This window comes from Temnothorax nylanderi, unplaced genomic scaffold, assembly GCF_030848795.1.
Source record: "Temnothorax nylanderi isolate EJ_2023f unplaced genomic scaffold, tnyl_v1.0 TNYL_tig0093_pilon, whole genome shotgun sequence".
Lineage (NCBI taxonomy): Eukaryota > Metazoa > Arthropoda > Insecta > Hymenoptera > Formicidae > Temnothorax > Temnothorax nylanderi.
Window position 1 is genome coordinate 533,027 of NW_027249155.1, and position 19,213 is coordinate 552,239.

At 37.8% G+C, this 19,213-nt stretch overlaps 1 protein-coding gene across 6 annotated transcripts in view; it reads left to right on the top strand.

The window, feature by feature from the left end:
• Positions 1 to 19,213, top strand: part of Dscam3 (Down syndrome cell adhesion molecule 3) — a 98,511-nt gene that overhangs the window by 53,328 nt on the left and 25,970 nt on the right. The window lies entirely within an intron of this gene.

A 19,213-nucleotide genomic window follows, 5' to 3' on the forward strand; every position in this document is an offset into this window, starting at 1 on the left:
AACTGAAAAGCGAATTCCTATTTGATCATGGAAATCGATACCAAGGATAATACCACCAATGAGATCACCATCCAATATGGTATGATAATCGAATGATGGAATTGACAAGAGCCATGGAAATGGAATTTTGACATTGTAAATATTACTACAGAAGTATCAATATATATTTTCGATCATTCAATTTATAAGGTGCACCGCTATTTGTACACAAAAACCAAGAACGATTGCACAATATTATTATTAGTGTGCACGAATAATTAAATAACAAATCGTAATAATGATATTAATAATAACGAAAATAATAATACAAATAACAAAAATAAAATAGGAGAACGGGGGGTAGAGAGAGAGAGAGAGAAAGAGAGAGAGAGCCCCGGACAGTGGGTAGCCCTGGACATTATTGAAATTCAAATATCCCGCGTATCTATGGCCATTGTTTAAACATTCTAATATACCCTTCTGCGTATCTCGACATATGCGGGATACTTGAATTTCAATAATGTCCGGGGCTACCCCCCGTTCCCCTAATCATAGTCATGTTAAATAAAAGCGTTTAATTGAATACGGTTTGTTTCAGAATTGTTACTATTGCAATTTTTGATATTATGTTACAGTATTTTATTTATTTATTTTTAACACGGAGAAATTGCGTTCCATTCTTATATATCTAATCTAGAATAAAATTTCTTTTTTCTTATATGTATAATATAATTATATGTAATATGTATTAATTGCACCTTAAGTAATTACTTCATAAAGCTACATTAGTTAGTTTGATATATGCTGCTGTATATATAATAATATTTCTGCTTTGAACGCGGATATCGGCGTAAACACATGCACATTAACGTATAATTTGTATAATAGCAGCGGTGATTATATTAAAAGCTTATTTTGCTAGCACACGTATATATCTAATTACTATAAAATAGAAAAGAAGAGAACCACGCGGTGTTCAAGAAGATGTGAACTACATAGATGAGAAAATTAGCTTTCATTTAAAAACTCCTCTGATTCGCGCGAGACGTCTCGTATCGATTATTTTCCCCGATATAGATACATACGCGGAGGTAATTACCACGAATGGAGCAATGCGCGTATCTTCCGATATCGATCGATATTTATCGGATTACGTCGCATCGCGCTGAAAACTAATTTCACGCGTGGCATTACTATTACGTTGATTCGATTTCGATTTTTCCTTGTCAACTCGCGACGATTCCCCCCCCCCCCCACATTCTTTCCTTTCTGTTTTCCAGTACGAATCGCGTTACTCGCATTCATGAGTTTTTGCACACCATTGTTTTAAAGCTTCGGAAAAGCAATATATCTAGTTTGTTAAATTCTCGTTTCGTTTGCGGCATGGAAATGAATTTTACGAAGCAATTCCGAAACACAGATACTTTTTTTTTCGCGAAAAACAACAAAAAGAACAAATCGACGGGACTCTTTAAAATTAGAACTGTCTGTAATCGAATTAATTTTTCATATGGAAACAGTCAGTCTCTCTCCGTAACTTCAAACATACCATTAAGTGAAATTATTAATTCATCGGATGGTTGCGCGATCAATCAACGGATATATCTACAAAAGTTTTTCAACCACATGGCAGATGAACACGTTATTTAAGAAACAAAAATTTTCAATCAAATGGCTTCTGTCTCGACAGTACGGAAGGAATTTAAAGAACTTCGTGGGTTTGGTTTGTAGAGAGAAGGGTTAATAATTTCTAATCCTGAATATCCTGATAGCGCGCGACACATGTATATCAAGACATTTCGCGCGTTACGTGTCAACATTTCCCAATTCGAAACACATTTTCCTCGCGATGTATCCGTCATACGTCGTTCTCGTATCTAATCCATCACGGCGCGGCAACCGCGTTAGGCAGCGCGTCGCCACGTCGGCGCAAATGCTCGTTATTGCACGTTAAAGTTCGTTCTGGCTGTCAGCACGACACAACAAACGTGGGCTTGCGAGCCGTGCCGCGCCAACGTGACGACGACAACGGCTACGTGAGCGCGAGCGTCGTCGTGCCAGAAAATTGATAATCGCGGGTGCGATAACCCCGGAGTACGCGCGAAGAAAACATTTGCGAGACAGCCAGACCCGCTCTGGCTCTCTCGACTCGACTCGACGACGTGCGCCGTCGTGTCGCGTCGCATCGCGTCGCCGTCGTTGCTGCTCGCAGAAATATGTGGACGTGTCGCTCTCTGAATGATAAAGCCTACCGCGTGAATCCGAAACGAGCAACGCGTATCGTCGAAAGGGATATTAAATCGGTTCCTTTATCGATGAATCGACGACAGGGATAAATCGCGCTCCTTTATCGTACGGAAAAACTATATATGTATGTAAAAGATAGTACTTGTTATTATCTCTATCTCTTATTTTGTTAACGAAATAATAGATTGTGCACTATTGAATGAATATAAGGAAGATTTTTTACAAACATTTCACGAAATTGTATAAATGGTATACCTATACCACAATTATTCTCGCAGAGTTATAAATTGAGTTATAAATTAAAGAATTCAAAGTCCAGTGAAATCCCATGAGTTATGTAAAAATTCTGTGCGTAAAAATATCTTTTATCTTCTTTCGTTTTTTTTAAATTAATTTCATTTCATTTTTCTACGAGATCCGTAGTAATTCGGTATTTCGAAATGCGACGGAACTTGAGTTGCACCGCGCGAACTCTAAGCGCCTTCGTATTTTCGCGCAGACGTGTCACGCAGGATGCTGGTACACCAATACCCAGCAGACATTCTATGCGCGCCGACGAGCTGCAATATCAAGCTACTGGCACAATTCGAATTCCTGCAGTCCGTAACTCAAGAACGCCACTTTTTCTCCCGCTCTGTAAATTGCTAAAGCCGACTACAAACGACATGTTCAAGTGCTTACTGCAAAATACATTCCTATTTCATATAAAAATATATGATATCAAAGTTTTTTTGATATCAATACGCGCAGTAAGTGACAAGGAAGAGAATGCAATCGTAAAATAAAATAGATTCGGATCTTAATAAATGAATTCGCCCTTCAAATAGAATAATAAATCGCGTTAAAGATGCCGTTTAAAATTAATGGAGACTATCCGTCTTGAGGAAGATTGATGAAACCGACCGTAAATCTCATTAATGATTTATTCGGTTGTCCGCCCGCGGAACTCCCTCCGTGCGGCTTGGTCACGTACCGTCGCAACTATTTCGATTCTATTGTGAAGTCGAGTTTCCTAACGTTTCGCAGTTTGTAAGCGTTGTTCGTTCGATGGCGCGTGTGCCGCGACAAGAGTCGCATTTCCCGCATACGATTCGCGAATACGTTCCCGTAATGTACGCTCGTGTATAGGTACAGGTGTATGCGTGTGTACACGTGATGCGGAGCGTAGTCGCGCCACGTTATCTTCCGAATGCACGTGTCGCGACCGTGGAAGTGCTTTGGCAAGGTAACGCAATAACGTTCGATTATTGGTAGTCACGGATGCGGGGGCAGCCGGCAGAGAGATATGGCAACGGGAGAGGGCGTATGGCGGGAGAGTGGTATCGGTGGTCCAATGGTCGTATATCAAAGCTCTAACGGGAGCGCGTTTTGCCGCTTTCCGATTCTCCGGTCGTTCTTCCCGGGCTCTTTGCCTTTCGGCGCTCGGCGCAAGCTGGTCGGTATCAAAAGCTCGCGGCGCACTCCGAAAACCCCCGGCCGCACTCAAATACCGCGCGAGAACGCCTATATAGTGCTCCTTACTCTGGAGAAATGGGTACGTGGGAAAAAGCGCGACTTGCCGATATCAATAATCACGCAATCCTTCAAACGCGAACGTCCGTTCCGCCGCTGTCCCGGCTGCGAAATTCCATCCCGTTCGCGCCTCGCGGTGCGTTAATGTATGACAGATAAGATTGAATACGTTGGCGAGCCGAGTATCTATGCTCCGCCTTTTTGTAATTTTCCGTAATTTTGTATCTCTCGAAATAGAAGAGATTTATAAATTATATCTCTTAGCTTAAAGTGCTTCTTACGCTTACAATTAGATTTATAATTGAATTTCGGGTCAAAAAGAATCTGAGAATAATTCATATTTTGATTAGAGATCAACTGAAAATAGAATGAGTATTTCTGTGAAATTTGACACCAAAGTATTATGCATGACAGCAACGACTATTGTGAAGCACAGCGTACGTTAAATACATAATGAGCTAGTTATTGAATTTCACGATATTTTAATGGTTTTTATTTCAGTATAATGGCAAGTTATTAATAAATCGGAATAGAATAGGCTATGAAGAATAAAATTGGTTTTATAATAACTATAAGCATAATTAAAAATCAACGTATCTTTTATTTTACAAACAAATTAAAATATGTGATCTATAACAGTAAAATCTCATCTTTTATTTGCATATTAGACAAAATTTCTAAAAATATTTTTTATATGCTATTTAATCATGAAAGCTTATCAAAAAAACACCACATACAAACTTTAGATTCTGTTCAAAAAATATTTAAAAAGTTCAAAATAAAATAATGCAACTAAATTAATAATTTTTCTCTAATCTTTTATAGATAATTTATTTTTCTTTCACATAGATATATACAAAACAAGATATATAAATATCTTGTTTTAATCTTTAGCATCCAGAAAGATATAAACACAGAAAAAAATTAAATAAAAACTTTACATATGTCGTAAAAGTTATATTATATGATAATATAAGTTACATTAAAAATTTTATTAATTAATAATTAAAATGCCGAAGTAATATTAGTATGCCATGTTTTATGTTTTCAATTTTCTGAAAATCTTTTTATTTGAGATGCGTATATATACACATCCTTATATGCAAAATAAATCGGATTGTACATATATATTCCAATATTAAATATTCATTATTATACTTATTAGCCTGTTAGTTTTTTTAGCTATCATTGCCTGATCCATTTTAAGGCAATGGATCATGAGATATCATATCTATCAATCTTATTCTTACGCTGCAAACTTGATATATACATCTACATTCATCTTATATATTTTATAGATCCATTACCTAAAATTAAAATAAAAGATAATATATCTCACTCACCGATACGATGCGTAGGAATGCATGGAATTGGAGACCATGTTGCAAATTGCTTTGAGCTGTAAAATATAATAATTATACTTAAATTAGAAAGGCCCACGAAATTTACAAAAATAATTGTTGCGTTGAACAATTATAAACAATTATTTCTACAATTAATAACTAAAGTAATAAATTTTATCCACCCATAGTTGCTTTGCTATTGCTTGATGCCTTTCAGGCTTTCTCCCGCTCTCAGATTTCTATGCCGGGTCGCAAAACATTTACTCACGAAAACACGGTCAATTATTGTCGCGCACTAATACTAATGAACAAAATATGATGTTTGCGCGACGTTTTAATCAGTACTTTTGATATCAATCACGCGCGACGCGCATTTACTTCATTGTGACAGAAGAATAACACGAAAAGTACGATTGCACGAAGCTACACTGTTGAATTGTTTAAATTATAGCTTTTTAAGTCGCTTGTCTTGTTGTGTATACACGAAGTTTATTACAGAAATTAATTAAATACGCAAGTTGTTTATTGCTAACTATTTGTAGAGAAAAACGTTTTCTCTAAGCACTTGAGATCTCTTTCGTTTCGAAAAAGATGACGTGACAATAAAATATGAAGCGGTTCGCGATGTTGTTTATCAGCTTGAGTCTCCGTTGTGCAAATGTAAATAAGATGAGAAAAGAATATCCGCTGAGTTGAGGATTAAACTGGTGAAAAATAGGTATTTCGAATTTAAGCAGCATCAAAAAGATCGCTAGTGACTATTATAAAACAACGATTTATCATTTCATTCTCTATCGATTTTTACTTACTAAACGTGCAAGATACGAGAAAGATAATCATTGCTTCAATACACTTACGAATCTTTAAGCGAGAGAGTTATAATCTTGCGGGTTATTAACCGTAAAATGTTAATAGGAAATAATGAATCACGCTTCGACGCGATTGCGTTTCAATACGTGGGGCTGGCTCGCACACTACCTCTTCGATCGAGTGTCGGTCGACGAATGTTAGCGCGGTGACCTTTCGTAAACAGAGTTGTCGAACGCCGTGACAAGTATCAAGACCAAGGCCAAGGCGCGTCAACAGAATTATAGTTATCACGTCTATAGAAATGAGATCAAGTTCAATTATTGTGTTATAAATAATAAATTAAATAAAAATATTTAACCCGTACCACGAAAGAAATCTTATTTATTTTATGCAATTATAATTGTTGCGACTTATTTGTACAATGAAATTCGACTAATATAGTTGCGATTGATAAAATTGCAATTAAATACCAATACTTTTTCTAAATTATATTTATTTAATAATATGGCTTTTATTACAGATTACAGTTATTGACAATAATTATATTTCACACGAGTATGTACTTAAAAATCCGAGTCAATTTCAATAATCAAGTTTCAATTTCTAGGATTCGAGTAATATTCATAAGAAATAATATTTCATACATATTGTACTTGCAAAGTAATTGATCTCGACTAGTTAGTTTCGAATTTTAGAATAACTATCTGTAGGAAGTATACTATAAGTAATTTCTATTGCAAAAAAATCAAATTTTTTAGAAGTAGTACTCGAACTCTAAGAAAGAGGTTTAAAAAACGTATAAATATATAAAGATTTCAAGTAATTTTTATTCTATATTTTTAATCATATTTTATTATATTTAATTTCAATGATTAATAATCTAATATTCGTAATTAACAAAAAATAACATATTAAAATAATTCTTACTTTATATACGAACGATTTGATTCGAAGGAACGTAGAACTAGTAAAGTGTTCATAAAATATTCGAACATATTTGATCCAAGTTCGAGTCCACTTGAAAATACTGCTTTTATTTTTCGAAGTAATTATAGACAGTTCGAAACTACGCCAATGGATTCGAACCTACTTGTAAGATACTTACTTAATCCCATCGTTAGTAGCGGCGTACGGTACTTAGTGTCACAGCAGAATAGTTCATGCCGCCCAACATATTGAAGTGTGATCAAGTCGGAACTAAGTAAGCGCTATCATTGCGAACCTTTTACGGTTAATTACTCGCCCAATTATAATCAGCTCTCGCGCTTAAAGATTTGTAAGTGGCAAGTATAGAGACAATGGCTATTTATTATCGAAATATTCAATACTTTACAAGACAAAATTATGTCAAATATATTTTGTTTGAATATCTTGCGTTTTGAATTAATTTCCGTAATTAATAATGCTTGAATTCAAATATATCTCGTGTCGCGCTTTGAATTTTTAGTTAAACCTTTTTAGGGACATTATTATAAAATAAAGAAGCAAAAAATATTTTAATATCACGTGATTCCAAGTGATATATTGTGTTTACCATCATATGAGATTTCTCTTTTTTTCTTGTTGAGAAATTCAATGGCGAATATTTATTTTATAACTGTAAAACTAATCTAAAACTAAAGATACACGTATGTACATACCAGTGTTTCTGAAGAGGTTAAATGTAATTTATCTACCATTTTGCGATTGATATTGCGCGAAATAATATACGAATCACCCGGGTCGAGTTATTAAAATAACGGGAAACCGTGCTAGATCGATCGTATTGATAATTAATTTGATATAAAAGGAACAGAGAATATTTAATATTTATTTCGTTGAATATTTCGTTAAAAGCTAGACTGGCTGGCATTTTGGCCTTTGTATTTGTATGATACAAGGCTGTCGCGAGCTGTGTTATCGTTCGCGCAGCCAAGACTCGAGCGAACAATTCAGGATAAGCACGAATCACTCCATGTGTCATCGCATTAAAACTCGAAACAATAATTCTTTTAAAGAACATCTAATATTAATTAAATTCCTCAATTAACATGTATTAAGATGACTGTGATTTATCAAAACGTGATATTTTGGGATTTATTTATTTTACTCGAAACAACAAAGAATAAGAATTATTATTACATTGCGATATTTGCGGGCAATAATTATTGGAATTATTTTTTTTTTTATCCTGTAACGTGCCTCGAATTTTTCGTCGAGTCCAATGTAATTTGCTTACCGTTCTCTCAGGTCGGAAACTCGGAGTAACGCACCAGTCGTCGTACACGTAATTGAAGTTAATTTAAAATGCGCGTCGCGTGCGATTAACGCCAGTAGTGTCGTGCAAAGTGCCGGGCGATTATCCTATTTCGGCGATTAGTACGTGCGAACGTAGTTAACCGTGTTTTCGCGAGTTAAGTATTTTGTGAGTGCATTGAGAAAACCTAAGAGAGAGAAGAGAAGAAGAAAGAGACCTGGGAGACATCGGGCAACGGTGGAGCAATTGTGGGAGTAAATTATTATTTGCTGCTTCTGACAATTCGCTGAGTACACTACTAAACTCTCGGTTGATCTCAAAACAAAATGATTAATTAAACAGTATGTGTCTCAAGATGTGAAAATTTTCATATGAGATTCCGCGTAACGGCTATAAATACAGGCGTCAAAACATGATGGCATTTTGGAACTAGCTTAGTAAGCATTGCTGCGCCAGAATTCCGCTAAAGATGTGTAGCGAGACGACGGTGTCGATTTCACCGACGAAGTTTATCGGTAAACCGAAGTTCACTGCTAATTTCTCGTCCCGCCACACCTCAAAGTGCGCTTTAATTGCGTTAGACGGGAAGTAAATTACATTAGATTGTCAGCCCTCGAGGATATAAGATCCCGATGCTGGCGGCTGATTGCAGCTTTCGTGTGCTTAGCTGCTGACGTTCAACTTCATTTTCCGTAAAGTGGATTGAGAAATAAGATCCGCGATTAATTAAGGATGTACAGGCGAACTCTTGTTCAGATATCTTCCAATGCGATTATATGCTAATGACCGAAGTGGATAAACTAAAATAAAAATATAAGAAAAGAAGTATTACGTGAGTAAAATAGGATGTAGATTGCTCGACATTAAATCCGATATAACTAGGACATCCGATCCTTCATAAGTTCAGATGATCGGTTCTGACAATAGAAAAAAGTTATTGGAATAAAGTTATTTGTATTATATAGATACTTTTCGTAGAATAAAACTGTTGAAAATATACGTAATATGTACGTACGTATTTAACCCTCGAAAGCCACACTGGAGTCTCAGGAACCTCAACAAAATTTTGAAACTACGTTTGGAACTATCATTTATATTTTTTAATGCATATCTTTTAGGAGTAATTTTTTTAAAATAAATTCTGAGACTGCCATCATGATTCTCAGAAAATTTACGATCGATTGAAAAAAAGGAACATTACAATACGTTTATTTTTTCAAAACTTATGAGCGAAAAATGACTGAGCTCCTCCAGACCCCAGTGTGGCAGACACGTATGCAAAAAATAAGTGTGGTCTGAGAGGATTAAGTATCTCAGAAATGACAATATTCCATGTCTCATTGTTGATATAATATTATATAACATTATTCATGTGCTGTTTGCATTTTCAATAAAGCTGATAGTAATGCGCATACCTAAACCAGTAACAACCTATAATCACGGTACACTCATAAACGGCAAGTAAATAATGCATATGTAAAACCGTTAATGCGTGCGTCGAAAAACAGATACATTTCGATTTGAATTTCGCTCCGGGTATGTTATACGCTATAAATATGTGATGTTTGTGCGCAGTTAATATTCCATTTGTATACACACGTTTTTCCTATCCTTCCCAAATCCCTGCTACATGCCATTTCAAATAATCAATCATATATTAACGGCATAATTGCGTTTAGAGTAAGCCTACGCGTTAAAAGCACTGCCGATTTAACCGGAGAGACAAAACGGGAAGCATGTACGCGGATCCTGCGGAGTAATATTAAAATTTAAAATCTCATATGTTTGTCTTGCGAAAGTAGAGCGAAGTAGCACTTTCCACCGGGAGTCCGCCGCGTATTTCAATTTCGCAGACAGCGAACGTATCAAATAAATCTCAAATTCTCGCGTTCGAGGACCCTAGAGCAATAGAGTACACTTTTCTTGCTTATCGATGCATATACGCGAGCGTGCGTCGACATGTTGGGAAATCGGGTCAAAAACAATTTGACTATCCCCTCGAACGTGTTATGACGCCACTCGAAAACGCTTTGAAATTGATGCCTATATTCTTTGCTATGTCACGTACGGTTATGGAACCCTAATTCGATGTATTTTTCTTCCATTTATGGTCGTACGGCTCAATCGTGAGATAACTGAAGGCTATGCCGAAGAAAAATGCGTTTAAAAAGTTTAGTCTCAAAAACTCTTCCAGCAATGCCATCGCATGCTATATTCATATAATATTCAATATGAGACTAAATAAAACGCGGAAAACAATTTTTCTGAAATTTTATTTTAAACTAAATATTTGTGACCTACGAAATGTGATCCACCTGACGCTTGTCGCTTTTTTACATTTTTATGAGTTCAAATTAAGATCGAATAAATTAATCAAATCGCATTTTCGTCTTTGATGTCTCACGTTGCTAAATATTTTTCACATCACTCAAGAGAGTATTAAAATACTTTGCAAAAAGAATGAACAGACTTTCTCGGCTTTATAATCACTATAAAAACACGTTTGAACATTGCAATTATCATATTAGCATTAAGAATTTAAGCTAACCACTTCGTATTAGTACGTTCGAAGACTTTTTTGCCGCAGGGAAGAGGATAGATAAATTTGGGGATGGACGATCAGTCGATGAGGGGGGTCGCGGGGAGGAGAGGGAACGAAGGATGATGGAGAGAGTCGCATGGGGCAACGGCATAATCGGCTTACACTATAACAGCCTGACGAGCGCGTGAACGGACGAGCGGATTTGATCCCAAAAGCCCCAATACCTCGAAAGCTTCGATATAACCCTTTTCTCTTCTGCTCGCACGCCACTCTGCTCGACTTCGCAAACGAATGGAACGGAACACGGGCAAATTTGTTTGAGTCTCACGAACGAGGCTGTCGGCAGCGAGCCACGCAACGAGATGCTATGCGCGAGGTAATTAACTGAACTATCGTTAATACGGTATTATTACTTTCCACTAGAAACGTCAGGCTTGATATTTCCAAGATGGAAATCATCTCGTCTGTTAAAACGAATTTTATCCTCCTTCCGGGAAAATCCTCTTTTTCCGCGACAGCATTCCTACTGATTCAGCGCTATCAGTCAAAGCAAATTTTATGCAAAAGCAAATCACAATGCAACAGACGTCCCGCTTTATCTTTTACGCATCACATTTCGAAGCTAAACGATTTCATGAAAGAAACATTTTATGACAATAGACGTATATACTTGACACACAATTCAAGTTTATCAAAATGTAACAGAAAACATTTTTTATTGAGGATTAACTATCTAATTTTAAAGAAAACAACTTTACATAATTTAAAAAACTTTAATGCGTTTCACAAAAAATTATTTTTTATTTAAAGATTTGTTGAAATTTTAAAGATAATTAAGATATTTTCTTGCCGGAATTACATTTCTCTTGCAATCAAGAAACTTTAGAATTTTAAAATAGAAGCGTTAGTTTTTCGTCGCGCACTCATTTACGTTGCAATCTCTCGTTGCTTCGCTAATGTCAGAGACATCCGCTTTGACTTACAACTGTCAACGCGTGGAAGAATAACGCGACAAGATACCTGGAGAGGCAAAAGGGAAGCTGGATATTCTTTCAACATGAGAAAAAGGAGAGAAGAGAAAGAGAGGTAAAGGCAGTAAGTAGAGAGTAAAATTTTTTTCTGATTTAATTAGCAAAATGTACGGATTACAAAGAACGCCTATTATAACTTGGCGAGGTGAGTCTCCGATTCAAAGTCCTATTGTCGACTACGCACGACAACCCTTCCTCGCTTTCTTTTTAACCCTTACCTCACTGTCGATGTAGAGTTGCATTTCGACGTAAGGTCAAAAATAAATTCTGACTGTAGGTACTGTATTCAATGTTTTATACGAGTTAATTAATACTAACCACATCGATCTTTCGAGTTCGGAGCGCTACATCGAATTGTAATGCGTTAGCATAACATTTGCAGAATCTTCTATAATATTTTTAAAAATGTATAAATGTAGGGGTAAAAACTACAGTGGTGTAAGTCAAATTTTTAAAAATATTTTTTCGTGCTGTGCATAGATGCAATTTATATATTGTATAGATTGCATCCATGCACGCGAGAAAAAATTTAAAAAAATTTGACTTACACCACTATGACTTTTACCCCTCCAAATGTACATGAAAATTCCAATATTAATGAAAATACATGAAAATGTGACGTTTTTAAAATACATATAAGTTTTAAATTTTATTTAAAACATTGGATAATATAGTTCCGTGATAATCGCATTTCCTTGTATGCACAAAGTCATGTTCTTGTAAAATTCATAGATATTATTTGATCGGGATATCGTTAGCAAAAAATTTCTAATCTGTGAGAGTGAACAAGAGTTCGCATACTCGTCCAGAAGTTCCTGCTCGCATTCTCGTTTACTTTGCTTTTGCTGCTTTCCTGATAAAGCTTATCCAAAGAAGCTCAATGTTGAGAAACACAGCTGTACAGAAAAGGCCGAAAGGATTCTCAATCATCAAACGCGATCGAGCGAGTGCAAATACGAGAGCGTGGCCTGAAAACAAAGAGCGAACTGCAATAAAAAACTTATTAAAGAGGTCTGGGCCGGCGAAGTCCCGGTAAATATTTGACCGGTCTTTAAACCGCCAATCCTCTAAACCATTACGACGAGGCTATAGCCTTCTCCCAGCTACCCTCTTCTCTTAGCATTTTTTTCCCCTTTTTTTATCTCCGAGTCTCTTTTACTCCGCTGCTTCTTTATGAGCTCGCATTACGCCTCGTCAAGGCGCAGTTGTATCTTATTTCCTCCTCCGCGTTTATCCTGGGTAATGTCAATTGCGGTTATCATGCAAGGGTAATTATAATTGGAAAAACTCTAGCGTAAAGACGGGTGCGTGTACAGACGCTCAACGAAGATGATTATGCTCGCGCCGTGGAGTTTGTAATAATGAGTTAGTAATAATGAGCAACACGTGCGCGCAAGTAAGAACAATTATTTTTAATCGTTTATAAAAATAAAAAGATAGATTTCACCCTTTTTCGTACAGATTCTGTGGAACGCCTGTACATCAGTTCGCCGGTGTATCCGTCTGTCAAGAGTATAGAAATGATATAGAGTATTATAGAGGATCCGGGACAGAAAATAGTTTCCACAAGTGAAAACTTGAGATGTAAAACACGTGAGAAACAACCACACGCAAGTCTTTCACGATAAGTATACGTTAAATCGAATCGCAGACTAAGCGATTTCGAACTGCGTAATTTTCATGTTGCGCTTGCATACGAGACAATAGAAACGTCTACCGTATGCCGTGTTCTCCCCCTTTTTCTCTCAATAGTATCGTTTAACGATCTCATTCCGACCCTCGCGTGACACTCGAAACGCGCATACGATCCTGGAACATTATTTCATCGATGACTTCGAATCTGCATCGGCAGAAAGATATCGCTGTTGTCGAGGGACGCATTGTTTCCGCGGTATCGAAGCACTTATTGTTTCGAGTGGTGTTGTCGTATAAACGCAGGACATTGTTCCTCGTCGTTTATCGAGACCATAGACAGAGGTCGAGGCTCGTTAGTTCTCTCTTTTTGATTCTTCTTTACGGATTCGTAAGATCTTACAAATATGCTCACCCTGCAGTTGCTTTATCGTGAGATTTTCATCAAACTTGGAGAATATATTCTTTGTGGGATTCAAAACGACCCTTCGTTTGATGGAAACTTTTAATTGGATGTCATCTTTCTCCTCTCTTTCTCTCTCTCTCTCTCTCTGTCTCTCTCGCGACTTCTGACCATTTTACATTAAATGTATTTTAGTAAAACAAGAAGTCAAGTTCTCTTAATTCGTAAAACGATCTGTCATTAAGGTCGAGGGCTCTAGAACATCTTTGGTTTCGACATTTACAGCCTCTTCGCCGTTCGTCGGTCGATTAAAACTTCTTCCACTTTGATTTCCTCTGGCGTGTACTGGCAATTTTGCAATGTTCAAAAACCGGTAATGCCCGATCGCGATAGCCAAGTCTGACGGTAGTCCAAGTGGACGTCGCTGTGCAAACTCGCGTTTTCTCATGAAGTACTACTTGACCAAGTCGGGTGCTTCGAGTTTCGCGGAGTAAACTCCGAGCGGTTGTGCGCCGATAGTGATACAGAAAGTTCTTTGTCGTTCTCTCTGTCTCTCTGCGCTCTCGCTCGGCGTAATACGCCGGCCGATATATCGTCAGCGACGGAAGGGTTCGCCGTGGGTATCAACCGTGCGAGAGAGGGCGGACGACAAGAGTGGCGTAACTCCAGCGACCCAGACCTGCGGACGGTCTCGAGTGTCTTGTCAATATGTATAGTGTCATCGATGTCTCTCTATCGGACGAATCCCCGCGCGATGCATCCCTACGTAATACGCACGGGCGCACTCGCACACGGCCAGGGATCTCCAATCTACAGTTTGCAGCAACAAGAGATCTCTATCTACGAGGTTCACGAATCTCTTACACAAAACGAGGCAATGACGCTACGAGTAAAATAAATTATCTGAATGGTATCGATAATCTATTCTATGTTGATTGAATAGATAGATTTGAATAGACTATCGATTTCATTTGGATAATTTTACTATTTATTTATATAATAATTATTATTTATATAATAATATACATATAATAATAGTTCTTATTATTATGTATAAAATATAAATTATTATATATTGATGATCTCAATTATCTAATTAGTATTTTCGACAGAATATATTATATTGTACAACGCCCATATTATCTTATTCTTCTTTATGTATATACTTACATTATAGAATCGTGAAATAAGGTATCCTATAAAGTGTAAGCTTCTGCTTTTTAATTTGGTGCTGCTAATATAAGTAAATCCTGTCTGACACTAACGCTCAGAAAGTTTGAGAACCTCTGATGTTGGAGGAAGCGAAGACTATGTAAGCGCATCAAATGAGAATTACCCGTTTGCGCCGTGTCCTCGAATACGGAGGCTATACATATACAGATCGCACTACGGACACTCGGGAACCGTCTTAGATTGCGTGCCAATGCTGCTGAATAATTTTCGTCCTTCATCATATGTGGTCGCGTCCAATCGCGGTCCTGCCGGAGCACGACACGATACGCGAGGCGCAAGTAAAGGAAACGTCGTTTCCTCGCGGAGTTACACATCGAAGGTAATAAAACGCGGTGGTAATTACTTGGCCAGACAATCATTAATCTTCATCGTTGTATCGACCGCGTCGGTAAGTTGCCTCTCCTGCGACGCCCCATCGCTGTTAATGAAACAGCGTGATATACCCAAACCGCGATTTTCCGAGATGGAAGGCTATACGTTTTTTATAAAAAAATTTTTTACATTGCTATATAAAACGCGAATAAAAATATTTATTGCAAAAAAACATTTCTTCAATTCAATGTCTTAATATTTCTTCATTTCTCCAATTCAATTTCTTCATCTCTTCACGATATCTATTTCATAATTTTTAAGAAAGATTCATCTCTTTAACGATCTAAAGAGATCGTCATTAAGATGTATACGCGGTGCAGCTCGTGTATACAGAACTTCTGCTAAATTGGATTAAGACGTTAAACGCGCCAATGGAACAGCCGCGAATGGAACAGGTTCGCTAAACCGAGATCCTCATAATACCGTGAAAGCCTTTAGCTTTTCTCTCCCCTCGGTGGATATCCACCTATTTGAGAACCGTCAGTAGGCTCGCGACGCATTCACGACAGAAATAAATACGGAGTGAAAAGGGCTCGGGCTCCTTTTCACGAAAGGATATAATTGCCAGAAAAATAAACGATCGCAATGTCTGTTTGCCCACATCTTTCTCCATCGCCTTCCCGCGACGACAGCGAGGCAGAACTCTTCGTACCCGCCGTCTTCTGATCCCCCGCCACGCCGCCCCTCCTAGAGTTACCCTCTCGCGCCAGCTACATCCCCCATTCGGTCTATCCTCGTCCGCTTTTATCTCCTCTTTGGCTACCTCCTGTGCATGCTTCACCTACACACCACCACCGTGTCATCGTCATCGTCCTTTCGATCCCTCGCCGTTCATTTCTCGCATTTCTTTCCCGTGCCTGTCGATTCCCAACCACCGTCGTGACTTCGTGGAAAAGCTTATTCGAGTCGTGGGTCAACGAATTCGCAATTACGATCTTTCACGTCGACGTGACTACCTACTCTCACGTCGACTTTGGAATCCTGGCCCCCGTTCCGTCCCCGTCGCGTACGTACAACCGCATCTGCTCCTCGTCTTGCACCGCGATGTAGTTTCTTCGGATTTTCTTAGTAAATTTATCACGAAAGCCGATAAAGCGAGACGTTCAAATGTTGATATTCGTTTAATAATAAAAGATGCAATATACGTAAACGAGAACGATCGATAACGTGACATGAAAGTGGATTTTGCATATTTATTTCCTTAATCTTCGAAATGAAAGTACGACGTTTGTCACTTTTGGTTTAAAATGCCTACATAATTGATATGCATAGAATTTATGACTCGCAAACTGTAACATGTTTCTACGTTCTGCTAAAATAAATTATGCATTGGCATCAGATTGATTGGCATCAATAGAAATGTAAAATTATATTTTTCATGCATTATTCAATTTTCGAATCACATTCTGAAATCTCTCTCTCTCTCTCCCTCTCTCTAGAAGATAATTTAAAAATATACATATATGTGACGATACATATACGAAGATATTTTGATCCGGCGATCATGTATCGGCTAAAGCATAGCTTGTTTCCGGAATAAGTGCTTTGCACGTTCATCACGTAAACTTTTCATTCGTGCAATCTTTATTCGTACTCTGACACTTCGAAACGTAGCCGGGAAAAATCCCGGTCTCGATCGAATCGCAAATTGGGTTCACGTTTCAGTGACCGATGAGCAGAAAACGTCCTCGCGGATATAAATGCGCAAGCGCGCCCATATCCACACATGCAAGAGATATCGAAATTCGAAGAAGGAAAAAAGCGATGGGCTTGCGCGCCATCATACACACTTATGCTTCATTAATACGCTCTGAGATACAGCGGCGACAATGCGATGTAAAGACAATGCGACATATCTCTTCAAAAGCTTCGTCAGCGCCGACTCCCTCTCTTATTTTTGCACTTCTTTCATCTGCATCGCGCGTGATGCAAGAGCGTCCGTCCGTTCATAAACGTCGAATATTCACCTCATGTAAATATTAAATGTTCCCCCTCTTAAAAACAATGGCGTGTATAGCGCGAAAAGCTGCTGGAAAATCGTGGAATTGGTAAAGATGGGAGCACGTAAACTATTACAAATAAAATACTACGTAGGAGCGTCACGTTATATCGCCAGTAAATATTTTTCCGGTCACGCGTACAGAAAGATGCGATGACTCGACGCCAATGATTCCGCGTTGGGAAGGGTAGCATTAAATGCAACAACCGTATATATACGCGCGACGATTCGTGCATTATTCGAAAAGAATGAACGCGCAAATAAATGTGCGCGAGCACGCGCGCATACAGACGCGCGTGCGGAAACGACGATGTGGAGTACTGTTCGGCTTTTGCTCTTTGAAAGGCAAGCAAACACGTGGCTACGTGCCCGCCGCGCGCCGTCCTTCTTGACAACGTGCAAGAATTTATGCATTCTGGCGCAGTCCGGTAAAGAGGATGAACGGAGGAAAATTTTTGACTTTGTCCTTCCATTCAAAATCCTCTAATATTAGATAAAGTAATTACATTATTTTATATTCGACGATTTATTTATTTCAGAGAGAGAGAGAGAGAGAGAGAGAGAGAGAGAGAGGGAGGAAAGACGATGAGAAGAATATAAATTTAGGTAATAAGGACATAGATTAATATTTCATAACATAAACTAGCAAATGTTAGAGTTTATTTGAGACTATATAGTGATATCTGAAATAAAATTCAACGAGTTGAAATCGACTCTAATCTTAGAATTTTGCTATCATGTCAAGTATTAAAGAAAATGGAACAAAATAATCCAAAAATAACGATTTTAACTGTGTTTATATATTTATTGCAAACAAAGTAAATCTTTCTATTTATTTTTACTTACAGTATCTACAGTTAACTATTTCAAAGCATGTTTTTTCGTTTCTGTACGTTTTTGATTGATCTATGAAAGTTTGAAATTAAAGAACTTTCATCGCTCGTAGTATAGAAATAGTCAGAAATCAAAAGAAACTTTGCAAATTTTTATAGAATAAAAGTTTTGAAACAGTGATACAAAAGATTATATTTTTAGATGTTATATGCAAAATAACTCTTCCGACTTTATTTCTAAATACTCCATTTCCATTTGACGAAACTCTACTGTTTTGCAGTAATTTAATTTCGACCTCTTTCTCAGTTGCATAGATACATCAGAATCCAAACCACGTCAATCGTATTTTAAACCGCGTTGCCCCTTAGGTCGCGCCGGTCTAAATAATTCATTCCATGAATTATTTCTGTTCCTATTCCCGACTAGCAACGAAAATCAATCTCTTTGATCGCTGTACCCGTCGCGGCACTTTGTCCCGCGCTACGTATCCTTCGATCATCGCCTAATCGTGCAACATTGCTTATTTCAACAGTCCAACCTCCGCAACTTTTCCGCATCTCTCCGTAGATTCGCTTTGTATAAAAACAAAACAAATACTCGTCTTGTTCAACTAGTGCATGACAACAGCGAACATCATATTCTCGGCGAAGCGTTTTGTTTTCCAAATAACCGATGGTCTGCCAACGGGCGTTTATTTTACTTGGATATATCGAGGAAAACCTGCATTATATGTAAACGTAGCTTTCAACGTTCGAGAACGGATTATAGAAGCTCGCGTACGCTGCTTCTTAATCCGGGGATTTCGACTGAAATATTTGGTAGATGCTATCGGGCAGTGATGCGACCGTTCGCTCCAGCGTGCATTTAATCCCGGAGCGAGCATGGTCCCGAATCGATTCGAAATCTAGGTCGAATTCGGCTTAGTGGAATTGATTTCTCCGGTTTCTCGGTTGCGAACAATGTATACGTCGTGGGGTTTAGACCGGCTTCGCGAATCAGGTCGTTCCGCCCGCTTCAACGAGACAAAAGATAAAATTCTA